This window comes from Pseudorca crassidens, chromosome 5, assembly GCF_039906515.1.
Source record: "Pseudorca crassidens isolate mPseCra1 chromosome 5, mPseCra1.hap1, whole genome shotgun sequence".
Lineage (NCBI taxonomy): Eukaryota > Metazoa > Chordata > Mammalia > Artiodactyla > Delphinidae > Pseudorca > Pseudorca crassidens.
In genome coordinates, this window is record NC_090300.1 from 62,226,764 (window position 1) to 62,239,142 (window position 12,379).

The following is a 12,379-nucleotide window of genomic DNA, read 5'->3' on the forward strand; positions in this document are numbered from 1 at the left end:
TGACATGTAACTTCCTTTTGGTCCCTCTGAAACTCAAGTGAGATAATTATTACTGGAACTTAAAACTGCTCAGTAAATATAGATCTAGATTATTTGCTAAAGGATTTTACGGAGGAATGGGATCAGAGGAAGGAAGAGACAGCTTGAGTTGCAGTATTCAAGACTTAATTATAGAGAATCAGTACTAGAACGGAGTCCAGGGAGAAATACTTTACAACAGTTTCAAGGGCACCAGTAGACATCCACACTTGGATGCCTAACAGACACCTCAACTTATTTCAAAATTGAACCCCACACCACCCTTAAGTCTTCCCCATCTCTGCAAATGGCAATTCCATCCTTCCAATTGTTTAAGCCAAAAACCTGGGAGTCATCCTTAACGGCTCTGTTCTGTTTCTTTCATACCCTACATCGAATCCATCAGCAAATCATGTCAGGCATTCCTTCAAAAAATATCCAGGATTTGACCAACTCTGATTACCTCCACTTTGACTACCTTGGTCCAAGACACCATCATCCACCTGGTCTCCTTTCTACTGCCCTTGCCCACTCTCCAGTCTATTCTAAATATAGTAACCAGAGATGCTTTGAAAACACAAGTCACTCTTCTGCTTTAAATCCTACAATGGCTTTTCACTCCACTCAGAGCAAAATCTAACTCTTTATCTTGACCCACAGAGCCCCCTACACAGTCTCTTACACACACCCCCTCTGACCTCATCTCTCTCCTCCCCCTCCCCCTCTCTGCTCCAGCCACTTGAAAGCTTTCTTGATGTTCCTTGAACACACTAAGCAGGCTCCAGCTTCAGTCTTTGCACTTGCTCTTACCTCTGCCCGGAACCCTCTTGCTTGCCCCGATATCTTCACTGCTTCCACCCTTACCTCGGTTCAAATGTTACCTTCTCAGAGCAACCTTCACTGATAGCACATATGTACCCAACTAGGCCCCTTACCCCGTCTTATTTTTCACTGTAATACTCAATGCCATCGAACATGTATTTGCTTATTTGTTGTCTGCTTCCTCCTAGTAGAGTGTAAGCTCCTTAAGGCAGGGACTTTGCTCGCTTTACTCTTTGCTACATCTCTAGCACCTGAGACACTTCATGCTCCAGTAAATTAACCAACCTGAAAATAATCTAAGAACTAAAGGAAAATTCATTCTAAGCATTTAGCATGAATCCCAGAAGTAAAAGGCAAGGATGTTATGACCTCAGGAAGAAAACAGAGACTGGAAACTGGCAGTATTCTTTCTCTACCTGTCCTGCTTTTCTCTTCACACCTGCTTTGTTTTTCTCTTTCTACAGAATGACTTTCTGTAGGTATATCAAGGGGCTCAGAGAGGTCTCATATAACTTTTAAGGGCATTCAAAACCACCTCTTACCCAATTCTACTGCCTTTCTACCCCCCAAAGCCACACACACACACACACACACAAGGGACCCTCTAAAGAGGAGCTATCTGCAGCTCACAAGAGTTATCCAGGAAAGACTATGAGTTGTTCCAAATGAATGAAATTTTCCAGCTTGGGTGCCAAAAGGATGGAGGTACTGCGAATAGAAATGACAAAGAGGAAGCAGTTCCCTCATCACCACCACTACTCTATGGAGGGGGAATACTAGGAGAGGCCATGGGGCCCTGAGCATCCCTGTACATTCTTGCTGTGTATGCCAAAATAACAAGGCCCTAGTCACTTTTACCTAAGCCATTTCTCAAGGCTGCATTTGGAGTGAGCAACCTTGAGGGATGAGACGACGTCTGCCCCAAGACAAAGAGAGACCTTGCTGCTTCTTACTGTAAAAGTGGTAAATTCCCTAAGCTCAGTGTTTCTAGACCGCGATGCAAACCCAATGCATATGTGGCATCCATCTAGGCACACCTGGGTCACCTCCATGGGACTGAGGAGCATGGGGAACGGGCAAAAACCAACATCAGGCCATGCTACTTGGGGTGCTGCGAGTAATAAAGTCCTTGGTCTCTGACCCAAGAGTCTTATGTCTTCTGCCAGCATCCACAAAACACTAACAGGCTAATTTATTAGCTTATAAGTAGGTAAAATCCCAGACCCTTTAGAGTCCATGACAGGGAGAAGGTTCATATGAAAGATGAGGGGTCCAATGTGAAATATAGTGAGTTTGTGGCAATTCCCCCTTTTTTAAAATTAAGGTATGTGTAATTGGCATATAATACTGTGTAAGTTTAAGACATACATGTTGATTTGATATTTATATATCTATATGATTACCATCAAAGCGTTAACTAACACCTCTATCACATCACATAATTACAATTTCTTTTTTGTGGACAGAACATTTAAGATCTAGTCCCTTAGCAGCTCTGAAGTATAAAACACAGCGTGGCTGACTACACTCACTATGCTGTGCATTAGATCTCCAGAACTTATTCATCTTCTAGTTGCAAGCTGCACTCCCTTCTCATACAGGCTGAATTTCAGGTCCAGCACTTCATCAACAACTCTGCCAGTACCCTAGTTTCCCCTGCCCTTCTATTTGGTCACATTCAACTGACAAAAATCACAACTTCGATGAATCCAACTCCGTACTTTCTTTCAGCCAGCACTCAATCTATCAAACACTGATTGAAAAGTCAAACAGCGGGGCAAGTTAGTTCTACTACAAGTTCACATCAGCAATCTAGCTGGGCCCTCAAAACCACCTGGCTACCATATGCAGCTTTTTACCCATCACGTCCACTCAATATCAACAATTTCAGCTCCTTTGCATCCTTCGCCAGCTTCTGATCTTCTCACAACCCCTCTTGCAGCAAGTGAGCTTACCTTCTATATCACAGAGAAAAGAGAAGCCACCAGACATGAACTGTTTCAATTTCCCACTATTAGTTTTACAAAATGATACATAGAGGACTGACTCATCATATGCTCCTCCTTCCCTTCTGTTACAATAGAGAAGCTGACTTTTCTGTCATTTGGGTCAATTCCTCCTCCTGAGATTTAAATCCTATCTCTCCCTATCTTTTCAGTAATCTTACATTTCTGATTATCCCTTTTCACCTAGTACACTCAACCTCTCACTCTTTCTCGATTGTTTTAGTCTTTTTTTCTTTTTTTTTTTTTTTTTTTTTTGCCCTACGCGGGCCTCTCACTATTGTGGCCCCTCCCGTTGTGGAGCACAGGCTCCGGAGGTGCAGGCTCAGCGGCCATGGCTCACGGGCCCAGCCGCTCCGCGGCATGTGGGATCTTTCCGGACCAGGGCACGAACCCATGTCCCCTGCATCGGCAGGCGGACTCTCAACCACTGCGCCACCAGGGAAGCCCTGTTTTAGTCTTTTTATTAAGAAAAATTTCAAACACGGAGAAAGGCAGAGAAATTAATATAACGGACATCCATAATGTCCACCGTGAAGGTTTACAAATTGTTAATACTGTTACTGTATTTGCTCCATCTTTTGTTTTTGCTGAAGTATTTTAAAGTCAATCACAGACATCAATGGATAAAGATACACACACACACACACACACACACACACACAAAATGGAATTATTTCTCAGCCATACAAAATAATTAAATAATGCCATCTGCAGCAACATGGATGGACCTAGAGATTATCGTACTAAGTGAAGTCAGACAGAGAAAGACCAATATTATACGATATCGCTTATATGTAGAATCTAAAATATGACACAAATGAACTTATCTACAAAACAGAAACAGAATTACAGACACAGAGAACAGACTTGTGGTTGCCAAGGAGAGAGGGGTGGAGTGGGATGTATTGGGAGTTTGGGATTAGCAGATGCAAACTATTATATATAGAATGGATAAACAACAAGGTCCTACTGTGTGGCATAGGAAACTATATTCAATATCCTGTGACAAACTATAATGGAAAAAAATATGAAAAACAATGTGTATATATATATGTGTATAACAATCATTGTGCTGTACGGAAATTAACACAACATTATAAATCAACTATATTTCAATAAAACAAATTTTTTAAAAATCACAGACATCAAGATACTTTACCCCTAGGGCTTCCCTGGTGGCACAGGGGTTAAGAATCCGCCTGCCATTGCAACTAGGGTTCGAGCCCTAGTCTGGGAAGATCCCACATGCCGCGGAGCAACTACTGAGCCTGTGCTCTAGAGCCTGCAAGCCACAACTACTGAGCCCGTGCACCACAACTACTGAAGCCTAGAGCCTGTGCTCCACAACAAGGGAAGCCACCACAATGAGAAGCCCACGCACCGCAACCAACAGTAGCCCCCGCTCACCACAACTAGAGAAAGCCCGCGAGCAGCAACAAAGACCCCAACACAGCCAATAAATGAATAAATTTATAAAAGAAAAAAGATACTTTACCCCTAAACACTTCAGGTACACATCTCCAAAAATATCAAGACATTTTCCTACTAAACCATAATACCATTAACAAACCTCCCAAATTAACACCAACTATTTAGTAGCGAATACCCAGTCCGTTTTCAAATTTCCCCAATTATTCCACCAATGTCTTCTACATCAGATTTGTTCAAATTAGGATCCAATTAAAGGACTATATATTTGGTTTTATCTCTTAAATCTCTCCATCCAGAAGAATCCATCTCCTGCTTTCTTTTTTCCTCTATGCTAATTGACTTATTGGAGACAGCTGTCCTGTAGAATGTCCCACATTCTGTTTACTTCCCATGGTATTGTTTAACTTGTTTCTCTATACTCTATACTGCCTATGAACTGGAAGGAAGTTACATCTACAGGCTACATGATATTCAAGTTCAATGTATTTGGCAAGAATACTTCTAGGTGAGACTAGACTTCATATTACAATACATCAGAATGAACTTAATGTTTATGCCGCTATTAGCGAAGCTAAGATTGATCAGTGTATTCACGTCTACTGTAAAGTTATAATTCATTTTCATTCAGCAAACAGCCTCTGGGGAGCATTTCACTTTCGACTGCATCCTTTCCATTAGGGGTTACACACTCAAGTCTCTCCCTTTAAGAAAAAAAAAAACTCCTTGATTCTATATTTCACCATCACTTACAGTCCTTTTTCTATGTTTAAGAACTTTCAAAGACAGTTGCCTTTACATGACCCTATTTCCTCATATGGAATTCTGAATTCTCAAGTCTCATGCCCAATGACTTCAGCTAAGTTTAAGCAGGCATAATGGAAAAGAAGAGGGTAATTATAAGGCAACGGATTGTCTGAGAAACGTTTCCATGCAGCAAAATCAGAACCCTTGTGATGCCTGTGCCCAATGAAGGGTAGGAAAATATGCCTACCCAAAATATGCCTCTTAGGCAGGAGGATTATCTTGAGAAACAACAGACACAAGAGAAACTCTGAAAACAAGAGTAGAAATTACCCCTTTGCAATGGAGAGTGACATTTACAAAGCAAATCTCCATTTTTAAGGGTGTCTCCCTCTGGGTACCAGAAGTGAGGGATGACTATAAATGACTAGAGTCTTGGGATTTAAATCTGCATATCAAACCCTACCCTTGCTTTTCTTAGGCTCCTCCCAAGCCTAGTCTCCACCCCTAACCTCCCAACCTTTCTTTTGTCTTTAGCTGAAGATGGTATTGGGTTGGCCAAAAAGTTCATTCGGACTTTTCCTTAAGCTGTTATGGGAAAACCTGAACAAAGCTATTGGCCAACCCAATATTTAAGCTGGTGTCTTGGGCTACCCTCAGGGAGTTACTCATTTTTCCCCGGGTATTTCACATGTATACTGGAGGTATACATATTAATAAACTTCTGTGTGTTTTTCTCTTGTTAAACTTTTATTACATGGGGTCTCACCCAAGAACTCAGAAGGGTAGAGTGAAAATTACTTTTCTTCCGCTACTGAATACCGCAAACTCTCTCTGGATGTCTGAAAAATGTCAAAGCAGCCTTCCCCGCCTATCATATCTGTTGCTAAAAACAGGAACTAACTTTTCACTCTTTATTTGAAAACTTATTAGTGTTACCCGAAAACTGGGTTCACCTCTTGGTGGGTGTCAAGCCAAAAAACACAACCAAGCTAAAGGTTGGGAGAAGGAAGGATTTATTACTTGCACCAAGTAAGGAGAACACTGGGGATCTTTCCCAAAGCAGTGTCTCCCAGCAGCAAAACTTAGGAATTTTTAAGCTAAAGATACATGCAGCCTCAAGAAAGGGCTTGGCCGGTCTACAGAGGCTAAACTGCAGTTGACTGAAGTCACCAGGGTCAGAAAAGGTCAACAAACATCATCATCCCTTAGGTTCCAGTTGATCTGGTGGTTGAGCCCTTCAGGCTAATGTTTTACCACAGAAATAAAACTGGGAGTCTTTATGACTGATATATTATCTTTGCTGTTGTTACTTCTCTTGCCTGTCGTTCTTTCGTTCCCTTAAGATCATTCATTACTAAGACCCGTTCAAGGGCAAGCGTTGCCGCCAGGTTTAGAGCACAAAATGGCTTAGGCCAAAATGGATTCTCTTCTGTCAAGAAAGCCATTCTTGGGCTTCCCTGGTGGCGCAGTGGTTGAGAGTCTGCCTGCCGATGCAGGGGACATGGGTTCGTGCCCCGGTCCGGGAAGATCCCACATGCCACGGAGCGGCTGGGCCCGCGAGCCATGGCCGCTGAGCCTGCGCATCCAGACTGTGCTCCGCAACGGGAGAGGCCACAACAGGGAGAGGCCCGCGTACCAGAAAAAAAAAAAAAAAAAAGCCATTCTTGATGCTCTTTCTTGGGGACCAGCTACCTGATCTGCTTACATTAGTCCTGTCACTATGGAGGAGGAACATTTTGATTGCACAGACTTTCTGTTGATGTTTTCTTCTCACCTGACAATTGTTGTATTCCCAAGAATACCAAAAAAAAATTTTAAAAAGTGCATCCAGCACAGACTAGTAGATTATAAACTACTTCCAGACAAACCCAGAGGCTGATTAGGGTAAAGAGAAGCAACAGGATACCCCCAGATGAAACCTAATATGATAAATCCTAATAAATTATGCTTTGAAGGGGAGGATTTAAAAAAGTAGCCAATCTGTGTATTTGACATGGTCTGTGTGTATATATAATACAGCTAGAAAAGTTTTGAATTCTTGAGAAAAATATTGTTGCATGAGGTATAGTTTATTAAAGCAGCTCCCTCAAACAATACACCTAAGGGCATGCTCCGAATGAGAGTGAAGCTTCGATGCACATTTCTTTCGACTTGTAGAAAACAAAGTCATCTGACTACTTGCTCTCCTGCAGTTCCTTTGTATCCACAGTTAATAAAGGACAGAAATCAGGGAAGTGGCAAAATATTTTATAAAGCACTGTAAATTCTATGTGGGGAAAAGAAAAATATGGAAAATAATGACAGGAGAAAACCAGTAAGACAGTCATCAACGAATGAAAAAATCCTCAGTGGGTGTAGCCAGGCAGACTAAGTGCAGTATAAATTCTTAGATAAGGAAGAGTCTTATCTAAATTTTAAAATAATCAAGATCCCAACCTAAGAAGGGAGTAAACCAAAAAACAGTCTCTGATCAGACTTACCCTGAGTTATTGACCCAAAAAGGAAGTGATTACAGACAGAAATAAACGTATACCATGTACACTGGTTATATGCATGACAGAAAATTGAGTATAACTTCTCCTAAGGACTCAGACCTGGTAACTGGCCCAAAACTGAAAACAAAGAGGCATCAAACACACTACTTTTTTAAAAAGCTTCCAACATATGGGAGCAGAATCACTCTCCAGGCTTACTAAACAGCCCAATAGTCTGCTGCACACCACCACACACACACACACAGTTGATGATGATTTTCACAATTATCCCTATACACAAGAAGATGGAGGAGAGGAGGAAAGGTCACCTATAAGAGCTAGCTATCTTCAGCTGTGGAAGTACAGTGTATGCATGATGAGAAGAGAGTTTCTCCTCTACCCCAAAGAGAAAGAAAGAAAAAACCAAAAACACGAAGACACAGATTGGAAAAAGACAGCTGCAAGCTAAAATTCAAAGAAAGGATTAGCCTTATAAAAAATTAATAAACAGAAAATTAAATAGAGTTGGGAGGTCAGAAGAGGGAGCTCTCACACCCTGTGACATAACACAGCCCAAAAGAAAGACGCCTCTTCTTTCCTGGCAAGGACTCAGCCAATGAAAAGCCATGGACTCTGCTTACTACAGCCCTCCCAACTTCATTTTCGTCTCTATAAAAGAGTTCTCATTCCCTTGCCCTGCGAGACTTGCAGCTGGTTTGCCATGGCTGCAGACCTTGAATTGCACTTCTCTGCAATAAACCCAAATAAACCCATCTTTGCTGGAGAAATATCTGGCAGTCTATCTGTTTTAGTCTACAGAATCTAGAATTTAAAATTCCTACAAGCTAATAATAAAAAAGGCTGATGACCCCAAAGAAAAACGTGCAAATTGTAGCACGAATAGCAGGTCACAGCAGGAAAACCAGTAGAGGCCAATACACAAATGAGAAGATACTCAACCTCAGTAATCAGGGAAATGCAAATAAACAATTTCATACCTATCAGATTAACAGAATTTTTTTTCTCATCCAGGAGCTGGCAAAGCTGTGAGGAAATGGTAACATATTCTGGTAGGACAGCTCTTTGGGAAGCAATTTGGCAATATCTAACAAGGGTGATGATATGTGTATCTTCAATCTGACAATTTAATTCCACTTCTGGGTAGATGAGCCCTAAAAGAAACTTAAGTACCTGTGCTCAAGGGCCGGATTCATACAGCACCACCTGTAATAGCAATAAAATAACACCCGCTAATAGGAAAATGGATAATTACAGTGTTTTCACAGCAAATTATTACATCGCAGTGAAAATGAATGAGCTACAGAGGTATACAACATAGATGAATCTGAAAAATACTGCTAAGAGGAAAAAGGCAAGTTCCAGAAGACACATACCAGCATAATACTCTTTACAAAACTCAAAACCAACTAAAACTAAATAATATATTGTTTAGGAATGCATACATATGCAATAAGACTTTTTTGAAGCAAGAGAATGATAAAAGAGAAGGAAGGAACACACAAGGAGTTGCAAGTAATTGTTAATTTCCAAATTCCTGAGTTGGATATTTGCTTTACAGGTGTTTATACATTCTCAATAAGCAAGCAAATATAAATATATAACGACGAGTCATACATGGATCCATGAATACTATATTTACAATTAATCCAACTCTTGCACATGTTCAGTTAAACAAGGAGGCCATTAGACTGAGGTGATTCTAATACCTTAGCAGCCTGTGTCAGCAAATCAAAATCTAAGCCTGTAAATGCCTCAAGGTTAAGAAATCAAAACCTAAGGACAACCAATGGGGACTTCCCTGGCGGTCCAGTGGTTATGACTCTGCGCTTCCACTGCAGGGGGCTAGGGATGGGGGAACTAAGATCCCACATGCCTCACAGCACGGCCAAAACAAAACCAACAAAACCAGTAAGGCGATCACATAAACTACAGCCAATCAAATAATTCCCTTGCTTCACTTCCTCCTCTTCTCTATAAAAGTCTTACCCCTACCTCCAGAGGTGGCTGGTGGAACACTCCTAACCACTCTGGTTTGGCAGTGCCCAATCCAAATCGATTTTTGCTCAGAAAACTTAAGCTTTTTAATATTGGGTTGGCCAAAAGGTTCATTCGTTTTTTTCCATAAGATGGCTCTAGTAGCGCTTAGTTGTCTTTAACTTCATTCAAAATAATTTTGTTACACTGTATTGTGACAGCTGTCATATTAGCATGCATTTAAAAAAAAACTTATCAAAACTGGTGAATTTTTGTGTAGCCATTTAATACTGAGGATGTGAGAAAAAAGCAACATTTTCTGCATATTATGCTTTATTATTTCAAGAAAGGTAAAAACCAAGTGAAACGCAAAAAAAAGATTCGTGCAGTGTATGGAGAAGGTGCTGTGACTGATCGAACGTGAAAAGTGGTTTGTGAAGTTTCGTGCTGGAGATTTCTTGCTGGAAATCGATGTTCCACGGTCGGGTAGACCAGTTGAAGTTGATAGCGATCAAATCGAGACACTAATTGAGAACAATCAATGTTATACCATGTGGCAGATAGCTGACATACTCAACATATCCAAATCAAGAGTTGAAAATCACTGGCACCAGCTTGGTTATGTTTATCACTTTGATGTTTAGGTTCCACATAAGGGAAAAAAACCTTCTTGACCGTATTTCTGCGTGAGATTCTCTACTGAAATGTAACAAAAACGTTGTTTTTAAACAAATTGTGACAGGCGATGAAAAGTGGATACTCTACAATAACAGGCAACAGAAGAGATTGTGGGGCAAGCGAAATGAACCACCAACAACCACACCAAAGGCCGGTCTTCATCCAAAGAAGGTGATGTTGTGTATATGGTGGGATTGGAAGGGAGTCCTCTATTATGAGTTCCTTCAGGAAAACCAAATGATTAATTCCAACAAGTTCTGCTCCCAATTAGACCAACTGAAAGCAGCACTCGACGAAAAGCGTACAGAATTAGTCAAAAGAAAACTCATACTCTTCCATCAGGATAACTCAAAACCGCATGTTTCTTTGATGACCAGGCAAAAACTGTTACAGCTTGTCTGGGAAGTTCTGATTCATCCACCACATTACCAGACACTGAACCTTCAGATTTCCATTTATTTTGGTCTTTACAAAATTCTCTTAATGGAAAAAATTTCAATTCCCTGGAAGACTGTAAAAGGCACCTGGAACAGTTCTTTGCTCAAAAAGTTTTGGGAAGATGGAATTATGAAGTTGCCTAAAAAATGACAGAAGGTAGTGGAACAAAACTGTGAATACGTTGTTTAATGAAGTTCTTGGTGAAAATGAAAAATGTGTCTTTTATGTTTACTTTAAAACCGAAGGAACTTTTTGGCTAACCCAATACGTCTCAGTTTACCTTTGTTTTTATTTTATTTTTGGCTGCGTTGGGTCTTTGTTGCTGTGCTCGGGCTCTCTCTAGTTGTGACGAGCAGGGGCTACTCTTTGTTGTGGTGTGTGGGCTTCTCATTGCGGTGGCTTCTCTTGCTGTGGAGCACAGGCTCTAGGTACGTGGGCTTCAGTAGTTGCAGCATGTGGGCTCTAGGGCATGCAGGCTTCAGTGGTTGTGGTGTGTGGGCTCAGTAGTTGTGGCTCGCAGCCTCAGTAGTTGTGGTGCACGGGCTTAGTTCGTCCGTGGCATGTGAGATCGAACACTGGCAGGCAGATTCTCAACCACTGCGCCACCAGGGAAGTCCCTCAGCTTACCTTTTAACATACCTTAAGTCCACTGGGAACCATAAAATAAATGTAATGGAATGAAATTTAAAAATAAACTGAGGTTAGGTTAAACAACTTGCCTAAGATTAGAAGCAGAGTTGGGAATTGAAGCAAAGCATGTATGACTCTGGAACCCAGTCTCTCAACCACTCCACTTCGCCTCCTTGGAAGGGCATTTCGTTAGATCTCTCCGCTGAATCTAATGATCCTCCCCCTCTTATTCAAGCTTTACTCCAATAGCTTTCCAGACCCCTTACTTCCTCCTTGTACTTCACTGACTATTCCTTATCCGTACCATTGTGGGCTCCTCCCCCCGCGCCTTCCCACCCCCAATTCATTTCTTAAATATTTATGTTTTTCCAGATCTATCTTCGGTCAGCTAGTTAAGAAACTTCCCTCCTGGGAGGAAGGAAGGATACAGACGTGTATGAGATATGAGCCATCTCTACCTTCCTTTACAAAAAACACAAAAAAATCATTAGAAGGATACAGTCAAGGAATTTCACCAACAGTGGTTTTTACTCAAGATCCAATTGGAGCTGTTTCTCACAATCTCTGCAGTTGTACTGAAATTACTAACTAAGGCAATTTTAAACTAATAATTTAACAGAAATTAGTTTGGTATAAGAGTAGTGCTCTCTTAATTACTATAACTTCTTGACTAGGTTCTTTCTCAACATGAATATTTCATTCATTTAACACATTTTAAATAACTTGATCATATAGTGAAAGCACTGTTAGTTGAGCAGAAGGCAGCATATCAATTATCCTTTAAAAAGTTCAGCTGTACCAGTTACAAATATCAAAAAATATCAATGGGTCATTGTATCCAAGCCAACTTATTAAATAAAATGGAAAAAAATACAATTGCATAATTCAAATAGACTTCTCTCTACACTTCTTAAAATGTCCACAGAATTTTTACTAAAACAAGGCATTATGTAGCCTGTACAATTATATTGCTGTGTTAATGAACAGTTATTTTAATCCATCTAAGACAAAGACATACAAGTATTTCTTAACTATTAATAATTTTCATATGGATCATGAAAGCTCATGTAAGGCATGAAAAAATATTTTAAACTGTACTTTAAAAATTTAAATGTAAACTACTTTTACCTACTAGTAGTCTAT

General features: G+C 40.6%; 1 protein-coding gene across 6 annotated transcripts in view; it reads right to left on the reverse strand.

The window, feature by feature from the left end:
• Window positions 1-12,379, reverse strand: part of GNB4 (G protein subunit beta 4) — a 69,286-nt gene that overhangs the window by 31,127 nt on the left and 25,780 nt on the right. The gene's annotated exons all lie outside the window — the stretch shown is intronic.